Here is a 15,000-nt window from a genome sequence, read left to right on the forward strand (position 1 = left end):
CCTTCTGTGGTAGGGAGGGGGGGGGGGGGGTTCCTTCTTCAGTCTTTACCTTTTGACGTAATAAGCCTTGCTTCTTTTTTTCTTTTACCTTCATCTTATGGGAGACATGTAAACATCGCTTCGGGGAAACCTCTACATCTACATACACACACACATTTGTGTGTATATATATATATATATATATATATATATATATATATATATATATATATATATATATATATATTTATATATATATAACTAATGTATCTATATACAGCCTATACATTCATTTATATATATATATATATATATATATATATATATATATATATATATTTATATATATAACTAATCTATCTATATACAGCCTATACATTCATTATATATATATATATATATATATATATATATATATATATATATATATATATATATACATATATATATATATATATATATATATATATATATATATCTATATATATATATATATATATATATATATATATATATATATATATACATATACACACATATTGTATATTTATATACATAATATAAAATACATACTATATATATATATATATTATATATATACACACACACATATATATATATATATATATATATATATATATATATATATATAAATATATATAAATATAATAAACGCAAGCGCATGCAGCAATACAGGAGATGAAGCATGAATAGGCAAGTGAATGATGTGCTAACAATATTTTGGAGAAAACTCCAGTTAAAGAAAAACATAATATATAATTTTTCTACACAAGGGGATCACGGGGCGGGGGGGGGGGGGGGGGGGGGCTTACCCGTTCCAAAGCTTAAATGAGGATGTGGGCTGCCATTGCTATGAATATCATTAAAATTTGTAAAAAAAACAGATTTTCATAAGAATTTAGGAAACATATAGAAGCTGGGAAATCTTCTCTGGAAAGGCGTTCTTTTATATATTCATAGGTAAAAATCGACGAATTATGCCTAAATATACTTTGGGCAGAGAATTACTTGCGAGAAGAGAATGTTTTTACGGCCTCGTTTTCCAAAATAAATGCCCATAAAGGGGCCGTTTTCAAGGCTTTCCTTCCACAAATACTGAGAAATGGCAAAGGCATCGAGGTTCTCAGCATTTGCATTAATGATGGTAAAAAGAAAAAATATTCTTCAATGGAATTTGCAAGTCATAAATCACACTGGTAAACACTTCCTGTATTTTCATTTCGCTTTATATTTTGATGTTAATAAACAGTACCTGATGATCTTTTGCTTTCTTTTAGTTTCTCCACAATTTTCAAAATATTGTTCTTATCTATATAGTTCAAATAACATGAAACTAATTAGGGTCAAATATCAATGTACTTTTTTTTATATAAGAATATTTATATATCTTTAAAAGAAATAACTTTCTATATACCAGGGGTAGTTTTTTCAATATACATCAGTGCATGTTTCAAAAAATAAAACTTTCTATTACAAATTCGCTAAAAAAACATAGAATATACGGCACGAACTGATATGACAAGCGTTTTACTTGAACAACTACAGACACCAATATAAATGAATATATCAGACAAACGTTGAAAAAGAAAGAAAAAAAACATAACATAAAAAGATATTGATATTCAGTTACAACTTCCGAATATTCAGATCTAATTTTGATAACGTCATCAAAAACGTTATGGAGGCGAGATCTCGCAGACCGTTAGGAAAATGTTTTTCTTACTCGATTCAATTTTCTTTATCCCTCAACTTTTTCCTTTATGGAAGAGGCGATTCAATTTCGTTGGTTTTATACACTAATATACTAAGCTACATGACAGAGCTAATGAATGATTTGAAGTTCTCTGGCATCCTATCACCAAAGGTCATTGACGCCGATATAGTTTACTATAAATAAAGAATAAAAGAATATATAATTAAAGCCAGGAAAGTAAATGTGTTATAAAAGTTGAATAGCATTCAGAGACAAGTTTCACTTTCATTTGTCAAGGTGAACCAACAAGAACTACGATCGCCAAAAATAATCTTTTAGCAACAAACCTGATATGCATTCGTTAAATTTTGGCCAAGGGGCCCAGTACTAGGCCAGGGAAACTCCAGCGTAAAAATGCAAAGGGTGTAAAACCCAACAGTTGTGCTATGAAGCGAAAGTACGAAGATAGCAATGAAGAACGCATCCCTAATAGAATGCTAAGAAGTGTACGGAGTTAGGAAGTGATAGCCTCATATGATAATGTGAAGGCATTAGTAATGCTTACAGTGCTCTGGGTAAGGGGAATTAATCGCACAACCCCTTTGCTGGGAAACCTATCTTTTTATATAGTCTCTCGAAACGATTTAAGAAAGACAGTGGATGGCAGTAGAATTTCACATTCCAGCAGTAAGTTGCAAATAGGAATGACTAAACCCATTAAGAAACGGTCACGACATAGGAGCAATGGAGTTCTTGTGAGGAAGAGGTGAATTTGAACCGAATCTGGATCGGAATTAAGAGCGAGCTGCCTTAAATTCTTCCGTCAAGATATATTTTGTGAATGGAAAGTCTCTCGATTACGATTGATTTATTGAATGATTGGAGGTTATCTGGCGGTGTGATTGCCAGGGTCACTGATGACAACTACATATAGGACAAAATTGATAAATACACAGGCAGGTGGAAGTCTTAGATATCTGTACGATTTATACAGAGCTGAAGGTCAGTGACCAATAAAATAATCGTTTTATTTACATAAACCATCAAGCTATCAACAGAGTCCTTTGGCCACCTTAATGACTTATTGCAGTAGCTTCGAGCACCATCAAGAATGTAAACCTGAAATTGTTGGATTATATTTTGTCAGAATTTAAATACATCCAATTCTTTCGAAATTCAGGCGAGAAAATATCCTAAGAACTACTTACTTCGTCGTAGTTATAGCAGGCCCTAAAAATAAAACAACAATAACAGTAAATAAGAAAATAAAGCGGTTTAGTATTCATCCGAGGACTCCCTGGCAAGAACGCCAGACTATTAACCACAAACATACCCAATAAAAGGGTCTATAAAATACCGCGGGGAAAGCAGCCCCACTTACAAAGACTGGCTGAGAGAAAAGAGGGAACCTCCAACTTTTCTGACACCAACCCCTCAATGGGGAAAAAAAGTCGTTTGGTGAATAAATATAAAACTAGAACGGACACTCGGTAAAGCGCATATCTTCGCCTATATCGTGTTGTATATCACAAGAGAAGCAATTGAATTACGCACATTTTGGAACTAGTTTTATGCAAATCAGATAAAAATTGACGACGTTATGGCTAAAAGACGTTTTTAACCTTTCCATGACCTTGGAATTGAGTTTTGACCAAATCACTCCAAAAATCTAATCAAATTGTCCTAGGATCATGGCCAATCATCCCTCCAAATACATGCCTATCAAAACACAACCTTCGCAACGAAGTTGGCGAAGGTAACTACTAACTGGTTACAGTAGACAAAATCTACAAGACAATCTTAACCACTTTTATAGGATTTGAAGATCGGGGCATAGTTTAAACTTTAAAGAAAGGATCCAAAGGTGTACCAACCTTCGTACGTAGCCAATCATAACCAAGCTTGCTTGTAGGCTAGATATCTGCAGACTGATCTATCTCATCTTACAGTACCGACACCTTTTCAGAGTTATGTTTCCCGAACTATCGACTTACGGAAAAAAAAAAAAAAAGAAATGTCAACGATATTAACTGTGCAACAAATCCAAAGTCCAACGAAATCTTATTATTCAAGAACTTATGAACAAGTTTGAATATCTAATCAGTTTGACATAATAGCTCTTAGAAAAAATGAACGAAATAGATCTGCAAAAAAGTAATTTGCTTCTGTGGTCATAGGTCTCCATATAAGTGCCATCATAAATTGCATGCATCCCTTCAGTTATATAAACCACAACATCATTCGTTTATACAAAAACTAAGTCCACGAGGTGTTCATAATTAAAAAAAAAATACTTCAACGCATTGTTCGATATTGACTATCTTGATAAAAATACCTGTAAATACTAAATTCACCTTTCTAAGAAACAAACGATACATTGAATTGAATCACAAGAATGATAAATGAATATTTTTCACATAAAATATAATTTCCGCTCAACCTCACATAAACAACAAAACATCAGCCATCCATGTAACAATACATGTTTCCATATAAATTCAAAAAACTTCCCAAACAAGCAAGTACTAATTAAATGTCGCCCACAGAATTTCAAAAGCTATAAAAGAGTGCATAAAACTATAAACGTATAATAACTAAGTTTTCCTACTTCTGAAGTACATAAATCCGCACATTATTACTATGTGAAATTAAATTGTATAAAAGACGACACGTGGATTACTTTAATGGGAAGGAGTTTTTCCCGAGAAGCTTCATTAGAGCTATAAAAATAGACATTAATGTCATTCTACCAAGATATATTAGGTAAGGGGATTAGAATCACTACTAATTAGACTTGAGTTTATATAGAATTCTTCATATGCACGCCAGAGAGGTATAAGACATGAAGCTATACAAAATTATTTGTATACTAGTGTACGCGACCAATCAAAAATGACTGCAGAATATTTAGATATATATGCACAAACAGATTCAACCTTTCTCATCCCCTCCCCTTTTCCTACCTACAAAACGACAGATTCGGTAAGTTATGGGAGATTGTGGTTTCTGAGCAGGTTTCTCGTGGTATAACTACACTCTCTCCCCTACCCGAGGGACGGAGTGAGACATAGTCATTACGAGTAGTCTGGCAATACCTCAGACCGTGCCCAAAAATATTATATATATATATATATATATATATATATATATATATATATATATATATATATATATATATATATATATATATATAAATATATATATATATATATATATATATATATATATATATATGTATATATATAAATAAATATGTATATACACACACATATATATATATATATATATATATATATATATATCTATATATGAAAAAATAAATATATATATGTATATATATCTGTATATATAACAGTATATACATAAATATAAATATATATATATATATATATATATATATATATATATATATATATATATATATATATATATATGTATATGTATATCCGTATATATTATATATATATAGATATTATTGTTTTAAATATATATATATATATATATATATATATATATATATATATACACATATACATATACATATATACATATTTATAGATATACATATATAACAGTATATATATATATATATATATATATATATATATATATATATATATATATATAACAGTATATATATAGATATATATATATATATATATATATATATATATATATATATATATATTATACATATATAATAGTATATATACAAATATATATACATACATACATATATATATATATATATATACATATACAAATAAACACATATATATAGTCAGACACTTGCTCTTTATCATATAGAGGAAATACGGTAAAGTGGATAAGCGGCGGTCAGTTTAAATCATTTATGCAAAGAATCACCTTGTATATTCATATATCCAAGGACACGAAGGTATATATTTAATACAGATATTGTAAGGAATTTATGTTATGACAAAATGCACCATGTCTACTCTTTTAATAATGAGGGTAAAACCCTATTCACAGTAAAACTAATCAATAATTGTGTTTATGATATAAGATTGCATCAATGTTGCACATCAGTTCCGCAACACATCAGAAAAAAACTATAATGCCTGAAAATTAAAATTATAAGAATAAAATAATTATAATAATTATTACATTAATTTGGGCATTATCACGCATGAAAATATTTGAGAATGTCAATATTATTTTCATAAATCATGAAAATGTTCGGGAATTGGACAAAAATATCTTTTGCTTAACATTGGAACTCATTAGACCATATACATAAAACCCCAATGAAAAATAAAAGTACAATAAATCTAACTGACATTATCAACTTAATTGGAAAAATTTAGACCAAAACCTATTATGCTAGCAATGAACTTGGAGACCGAGAGAAATGATATAAAACAGAGCAAAATCCATTTGAAAAAGTATATGAATGCTTTTAAAATCCGTGAAAATTTTACCTTACACCAGAAATACTAAACTAAAATGAAAGTTAAAATCTTAAGGTAACTGACCAATCTTTTCATACTACAAAACTACAAGATCTAATTCAAATCAAACATCACTTGATTAAAATATGAATAAAACAAACCACCAATGTGAGAAATCCCTGTCCGAAATAGAGATGAAAATTCCCAGCATCCGGCCCCTCCTCTCATTAAATCTTTCCCTTGTTGCCCAAAATCTGAGTCTGTTTCCCGGACCGAAATCTGCTGCTACAAGTATTGCCTTTAAACCCCTAAATGAGAGAGAGAGAGAGAGAGAGAGAGAGAGAGAGAGAGAGAGAGAGAGAGAGAGAGAGACGGCCATGTGGCTCGTGTTTCTCCTGAGGATGCTGTCAACCATTATTTGGATCTCTGGAAGAAGGGATTCCTGAAAACCAAGATAAGACTCAGTCGCCCTGGAAGAGTTGCAACTGGGAAGCCTCCTGCAAAATGTTGAAATGTTATTGCTTCTGGATTTACAAAATACACTATATTATTATCATATTACGCACACACATACACATAAATATACACACACACACACATATATATATATATATATATATATATATATATATATATATATATATATACATACATATATATATATATATACATATATATATATATATATATATATATATATATATATATATATATATATATATATATATATATATATATATATATATATATATATATATATATATATACCTTGAGGAGTGGGGATACCTTGACGTGGAGAAAGGGTTTTGTGTAAAGCCAATCTCGGCAAAGCTGCACTAGTCAGGGCCACCGATACTAAGTTGGTTTCCTTTGAGCGATCAGATGAAAATCTCCCACCACCACCAGCGTGGTGATAAATACTGGCCAAACCCCAAACATGAATTGATATGTCTGAGGACTCTGTCCTGCAGTGGACTAGAAACGGCTACATTTGTTGTTATGGTTATAGTATGCAAAGTCTTAGTTGTATATATATATATATATATATATATATATATATATATATATATATATATATATATATATATATATATATATATATATATATATATATATATATATATTATGTGTGTATAAACTCACACACACGGAATAGTACAAGGGTTATCGAAACTCTACAAACATCAGCGTCCTGGTGTAAGTGGTAATTTGTATTTAAATGATTTCCAGCCCTGAGCATTAACGAACGGGCTCTTCAAGTTCCTAAATGAATTTTTTTTTCTGAATTCATAATGAAAATGCAAAAACAAAAACAAGAACTTCCTGCTGAACGTTCATATTTTATTGGAACATTTAAAGGCAAACCTCTAAATTTAACGAACAGGCCACATTTCCTTTATTTGTTTTTCTCAACCAACATTTCTTAAAAAATTACGTCATCTTATTTCTCTGAAATCCTCATCTTTTATTCATGGTTTGTTGTATTAACTATTTCTGTGTAAGGATACCTTAAAGCCTACTAGACATGACCACTCATACCAGATGACTTTGCTGTGAGCGATCTGACGAAAATCATGGTGATGAAAACTAGCCAAACCCCAGACATGAATAACAAAATGTCTGAGGCCTTTGTCCTGCAGTGGACTAGAAACGGCTGCATTTGTTGTTGTTGTTTTATTAATCACGAGTGTATAATCCATGCTCAGACAACTTCCTGCAGAGTTTATGGATATAGAGGACAAAACGGAGGCCTGTATTACGAATGACAATCGATCACAATGAGTCTTAAAAACCATTATGACTGTTATGCCAATTACTAAACGCACTGAGAAGACTTCTCAGATTACGACAGGCTGTCAAAGCTGGAAATCTTATATTACAAAAAGGCAGGCTGAAAGTTTTTTTTTTTTTTTTTTTTTTTTTTTTTTTTTTGTCTATTATTAGTTGTTACTGAGAGATGAAATAGAGATAAAAAATCAAGGAGATAATATAAAAAGAAACGTTAAGCTGTGAAGCATAATATTATTCTCGAGTAACCATTATTAAGAGGGAAAATTAGAAAATGGAAAAAAGAAATAAACTAAAACAGACCCTAGAGAAAACAAGGGGAGACTAAGAAATAACAACTAGACAAAAATAACACAAACAGTAAGATCATATTACAAGACTGTTGCATTACAAAACCTTAAAAAGAAACAAAAAACCAGAAATAGACAAAAGGAGAAAGAATTTATGCGTTCAGAAAACAGGGAAGGGACGAAATAAAATATAAAATAAAAGAGGGAACGCGAAGAGAGAAAGGGAAAGAGGGGAGACCGATACACAGATTAGAGGTAAGATATAGAAAGGTAAAGAGAGAGAGAGAGAGAGAGAGAGAGAGAGAGAGAGAGAGAGAGAGAGAGAGAGAGAGAGAGAGAGAGAGAGAAACTGAAGGACAAAAATAAAAGCAGACTCGCATGTTTACTGTTATGCTGTTCGAGGAAAAAAAAGGTAGAATTAGAAATCCCAAATGTTTGTGTTAACTTGACAGTCAAGGATTAGTTATACCAACAGATATATATAGAAACAATTAAAAAAAAGATCCTTAATTACTGAAAATTACTTTCTAATATGGTGGGTAATATACAATTAAATAAAAACCAAACGCCATAAAATGCATTTACAGCGCACTTATAAAATACTTCTCTCTCTCTCTCTCTCTCTCTCTCTCTCTCTCTCTCTCTCTCTCTCTCTCTCTCTCTCTCTCTCTCTCTCTCTCTCTCTCTCTCTATATATATATATATATATATTATATATATATATACATATATATATTATATACATATATATACATATATATATATATATATATATATATATATATATATATATATATATATATATATATATATGTATATAATATATATATCCCTTTTGAAAGAATGTGAGTGTGTATTGCCATGATCAGCAAAGCTGTACTAGTGGGGCCACCCATACTATGTTGGTTTGCAATGAGTGATCAAACTACAGTATCCCACCATCACCAATCTACAGTGAATAAAGACATGTCTGTGATCCTGCAGAAACGGCTGCATTAGTTGCTGTTAAAAGTATTATTATTATTATTATTATCATTATTATTATTATTATTATACACACACACACAAACATATATATATATATATATATATATATAATATATATATATATATATATATATATATATATATATGTATGAGAATCTATTCATCTACTGTACATTCACGATTGCAATTCACTTAATTCAAAAGCTGATTTAGTTGTAAGAAAAAACTATTACGCATCCGAATGATTTCAAGACTTCCTCACGTGTTCCTCTAGTGTAATAATTGTCTGCTGATCCCTGGGAACCAAAGCATTGATCCTACTTTCAGATCTTTCAAAACTGGGCCTTAGGGTTGTGGTGGTCATGTGGTAGCGTAATTGACTGATGATCGCCAAATTGGGGTTCAAGTCCCGCTCAAACTCTCTAGTTCCATTGGTAGCAGCAACCTAACCATCCTTGCGAGTTAATGATGGGCGGTTTGAGGGAGCCAATAAGTCTACCGGTTGAGTTATCAGCAGCCACTGCCTGGCCTTCCTGGGTCCTAGCTTGGGTGGAGAGGGGACTTTGGCGCTGATCATATGTATATATGATCAGTCTCAAGGGCATGGTCTTGTTTGATAAGGTAATGTCACCGCCCCTTGCCTCTGCCGTTCATGAGTGGACTTTAAAACTTTAGGTTATCCGGTTTTTAAAAGGTCGCTCATGAATGGCAGAGGCAAGAAACTGTGATAATGCCCTAGAGACTGACCATATATACAAATTATCAGTGTCCAAGCCCCCTCTCCATCCAAGCTAAGACCAGGGAGAGCCAGGCAATGGCTGCCGATGAATCAGCAGGTAGACCTATAGGCTTCCCTACACTCTAAACTAACTATAATATTCTTCTGAAGATATACATTTAAAACATGTTACAGATAAAATGGACCCTTGTGCAAAATATTCACAAAATGAACCAGCCAGAATATTTACCCGCACAAAACACTGACTAAACTTTAATAATAATCAGTGGCGAAAGAGATGTGTCACCTGCGGCTTGTTATAAAACCGAGATGTGATACTCACACTGCATATTTGCTGAGGATTAACAGTGTAAAAAACGTGACATTAATATGACACGATGAAATACTAAGCGGTTGCTGGAATTTAATTTTGAGCAGCATTATAATATCGCTCGAATTACTCGGCAAATGTAACGTGAAGAAGTACAAGTCATTACATATATTTGATGCAGTTTACTGATGAAGTTAATCTCAAAAAGAAAAATATCGTTTAATTATTATTATTATTATTATTATTATTATTATTATTATTATTATTATTATTATTATTATTATTATTACTCATACTGTTAAAAGTATAGAAAATATGAAACTGCATCGCACTAAAAAAAAATATCTTGCTAAATATAGTGCGTATATTACTTGTTGATGTTTAACATATGCTAAGGCTTAATAAATGATGGTAGAATATTATCAAAATGATTATTTAACTTCATCTCATCCTGGAATTATAAAAAAAAAATTCTTTGTGTTATAAATGAAATCATCAGTATATACATATTATGAAATGATGGTAATTTTTCTACTATAAAATACTTCCCACAAATAACAATGAATGTTTATTTCATTTATGTAAGAAAAAATGACCCTAGTTTTTTAATATGAAAAAATATATATTTATTTCTAGTAACTATTTCACAGTTGGGTGTAATATTTACATTAGACATTTTGCATATTTTAAACGTGTCACTTTATAAGTCTATTTTTTTCCCTCTAAAATAGTGCAATAATTACAAGGATATCTAAATGTCATAAAAATTAATACAAACATTGCCTTACCTGAAAATGGCTCAACAAAAACACGGTTAGCAAGAACGTTGGGAGTGCTACAGATGAAGATACAGACATACGCAACATACATATATATATATATATATATATATATATATATATATATATATATATATATATATATATATATATATATATATATATATATGTATATAAGCTATATATATAATGTGTTTGTGTATGTTTGTGTGTATATATATATATATATATATATATATATATATATATATATATATATATATATATATATCGACAGATAGATATTTTTTTCTGTACACACAGATATATATATATATATATATATATATATATATATATATATATATATATATATATATATATATATATATATATAGGTAGTAGCTTGGCCTGGGCACCAGCTACCCGTTGGGAAACTACCACCAAAGTGTTAGTGGGTCATCTTCGCTCAAAGGATTAACTACTGCACTTTGGCTAAGATAAGCAGCTCTTCTAGGAGATGGAAACTCCAAAATCAAACCATTGTTCTCTTGTCTTGTGTGGGGTCATAGCCTCTGCACCATGGTCTGCCTCTGTATTGAGTAAAGTTGTCTTGCCTGAAGGTATACTGAGGCATAATGTTCTATCTTATTTCTTTTCCTTTTGTTGAAGTTTTTCTAGTTGATATGTAAAAAGTTTACATTAATGTTGTTACTGTTTTAAAATATTTCATTTCAATAGTTCACTGCTTCTCTTTTAGTTTATTGGTTTACTTTATTCCTTTACTTACTGGGCTATTTTCCCTGTTGGAGCCCTTGAGCTAATAGCATCCTGCTTTTCCAACTAGGTTTGTAGTTTAGCTAGTAATAATAATAATACACCCCTTTCAGAGCGGGGATACTTTAAAGAGGTGAAAGGGTTTGCGTATTGCCATGATCAGGAAAGCTGTACTAGTCAGGGCCACCCTTACTAAGTTGGTTTTCTGTAAGTAATCAGAAGAAGAAAGTCTCCCACCATCACCAATCCGCACTAGCCAGCGTGTTAATGAAAACTGGCCAAACCCCAGACATGAATTGACACGGCAGAGGCATTTGTCCAGCAGTAGGCTAGAAACAAATGATTTTTTTTTTATGTTGTTGTTGATGTTGTTGTATACATATACCGTGTATTACACTGTTATATCTATTATCAGTACTATCACTACTTTTGTCATCGTGCTTATAAAGTAATTTACTCGAATGTCCAGCGATAGAATTACGGAAGAATTTTTCAATAATCTTAACATTTAAACACATTACGAGCATAAACTATAAGCGCCTTCGTAACCTATTCAGCCTCATTTCCACTTTGACTTACTATAAATAGACCAGACTTTGGGAAGCTCTTAAAAGTGAGGTTACTATTCCTATGCTCACTTTTATAGTCATTATTTATCAGAATATATATTCTTATGGAAGGAGTTGGTGGGTCATGAATAAGGCTAAGGAATAAATAAATAAATAAAAAATGCTGACGTACAAAAATAACAAAGAAAGTGTGGCTAACTAGTCTACTGAGTAAGGCTCCAAAAAACAACAAATTTTCAACCAATCCTTTTAAGATTCTACATACAGAAGGAAAGGCCAGAAAACTATATTAAGTTCAGCATGAGGATCTCGGAAAACAGTATCAATCCTTGGATAACTAGGATAGGGTTCACGGAGTGGGTAAGGTCTGCAATTGATGGTGATCTTCAGAAATTCTCAAGATGTAATATCTATCCTACTAAAACAGCTTCACAAAGCTAGCATGCATCGTTTTAATATTCCTATCAGTTACTCGAGATGTGATAGACATATTATTATTTGCTCTTTTTAATGTTTTCACTTGGGTATTTCTTCTCTTATATATGGTTTTTCAGTTCTATTCTAGATTACCTAGAGCCTACTAATTGCTTCATAACCATTGTCTATAATTCTAACGTCCTAATGACTTAATTCCAAAACGGTCTTCTTTTCATTTTTCGCTGGAAATATCCACAACTTTCGCGGAAAGAAAAAACTTATATATACCGTTGGTTTCAAAACATAGTCTATATCAATGAATACCAAGATAAATTCATATTTTTTCATACGCAATTACTCCCGATAAATTCATATCAAAATTGTCAGCCGAATAGACATAATTCTCTCTTTTAATTTTCCTCTATTCACTTTTCCAGTGACCACTTTCCACCAAGCTGTACATCCTCTTTAACTTCTTTCTCCAAATTTCACCTGGTAATTAGAAACAAATCCTTGAGGAGAGTTCCAAGAGCTTCTAGAAATGTGTAATGACAGCATTAATTGCCTCATTAAATATTTCTAGTTTATAACGATACAGATAATGAAAATGTGACCTAGTGGTTTCAATTCTTTAAAACAACAGCAATAATAATAATAATAATGATAATAATAATAATAATAATAATAATAATAATAATAATAATAATAATAATAATAAAAATAATAACAGTAATAATAATAACAATAATAATAATAACATTGCATATATAATAAAAAGCAAATGTCTGGCCATATATATATATAAATATAAATATATATATATATATATATATATATATATATATATATATATATATATACATACATATATATATATATATATATATATATATATATATATATATATATATATATATATATATATATATATACACACACACACACACACATATATATATATATATATATACACACAGATAAAAATATATACATATATGCATATACATACATGTGAGTATATATATATATATATATATATATATATATATATATATATATATATATATATATATACATATACACATATATACAATTATATATATATATATATATATATATATATATATATATAAAACACACACATATATATGTATATATACATATATATATATATATATATATATATATATATATATATATATATATATATATATATATTTATATATTGTACAAATATAATACTTTCCAGTCACGCTGAACATCATTGCCAGGCGTATGACTACTCGTCCCTTGGGTAAGGAGATAGATAGTAATCATACCCTGGCGAGAGGGGGCGCGTGTGTGCGTATATCTATTCAAATATTTACCCGTCATTTTTTAACAGGTCGCGTACACTAATAATAATAATTAGAAGAAGAAGAACAACAACAAAAAGAACAAAAACAAGAGTGACTGTTCTGAACAAGGCTGACCAAAGAGTGTCCTCGGCAGTTTTAAAAATAATGAGAATCGCTGTGAAAAATTACAAGCAGAAGTGATATTTCGGAGATTGATGAAAACATTTAATTTTTCAAAGGAAATAGCAAGAATGGAGATTGTTATAAATCAGGTTAATTTGAGTTATAGAACAGACAAGCGGATAATCAATCAAACATGATAGGTTTTACACATATGACAAGGATAGAGACAGAAGATGAATCCATGTAGTTACACATATGACAAGGGTAGAGTTGATTGATAAATACATATATTTACACATTTAACTAGGGTATAGATGAAAGATGAATGGATGTAGTTACACACATGACAGGGGTATAGATGAAAGATGGATGAACGTAGTTACACACATGACAAGGGTATAGATGAAAGATGAATGAATGCAGTTACACACATGAAAAGGGTATAGATGAAAGATGAATGAATGTAGTTACACATATGGCAAGGGTAAAGTTGAAAGATGAATAAATGCAGTAACACATATGACAAGGGTAAAGTTAAAGTATAATTAAATGCAGTTACACATATGACAAGGGTAGGGTCAAAAGATTGATTAAATGTAGTTACATATATGACGAGGGTATAGGTGAAAGATGAATGAATGTAGTTACACATATGAAAAAGGTAGAGCTAAGAAATCATTAAATGTAGTTACACGTATGACAAGGTTAGAGTTAATAGATGATTGAATGTAGTTACACACATGACAAGGGTAGAGCTGAAAGATGAATAAAGGCAGAAGAAATTCATAATATCTGTAGGC

Source organism: Palaemon carinicauda, chromosome 19 (genome assembly GCF_036898095.1).
Source record: "Palaemon carinicauda isolate YSFRI2023 chromosome 19, ASM3689809v2, whole genome shotgun sequence".
In the NCBI taxonomy this organism is placed as follows: domain Eukaryota; kingdom Metazoa; phylum Arthropoda; class Malacostraca; order Decapoda; family Palaemonidae; genus Palaemon; species Palaemon carinicauda.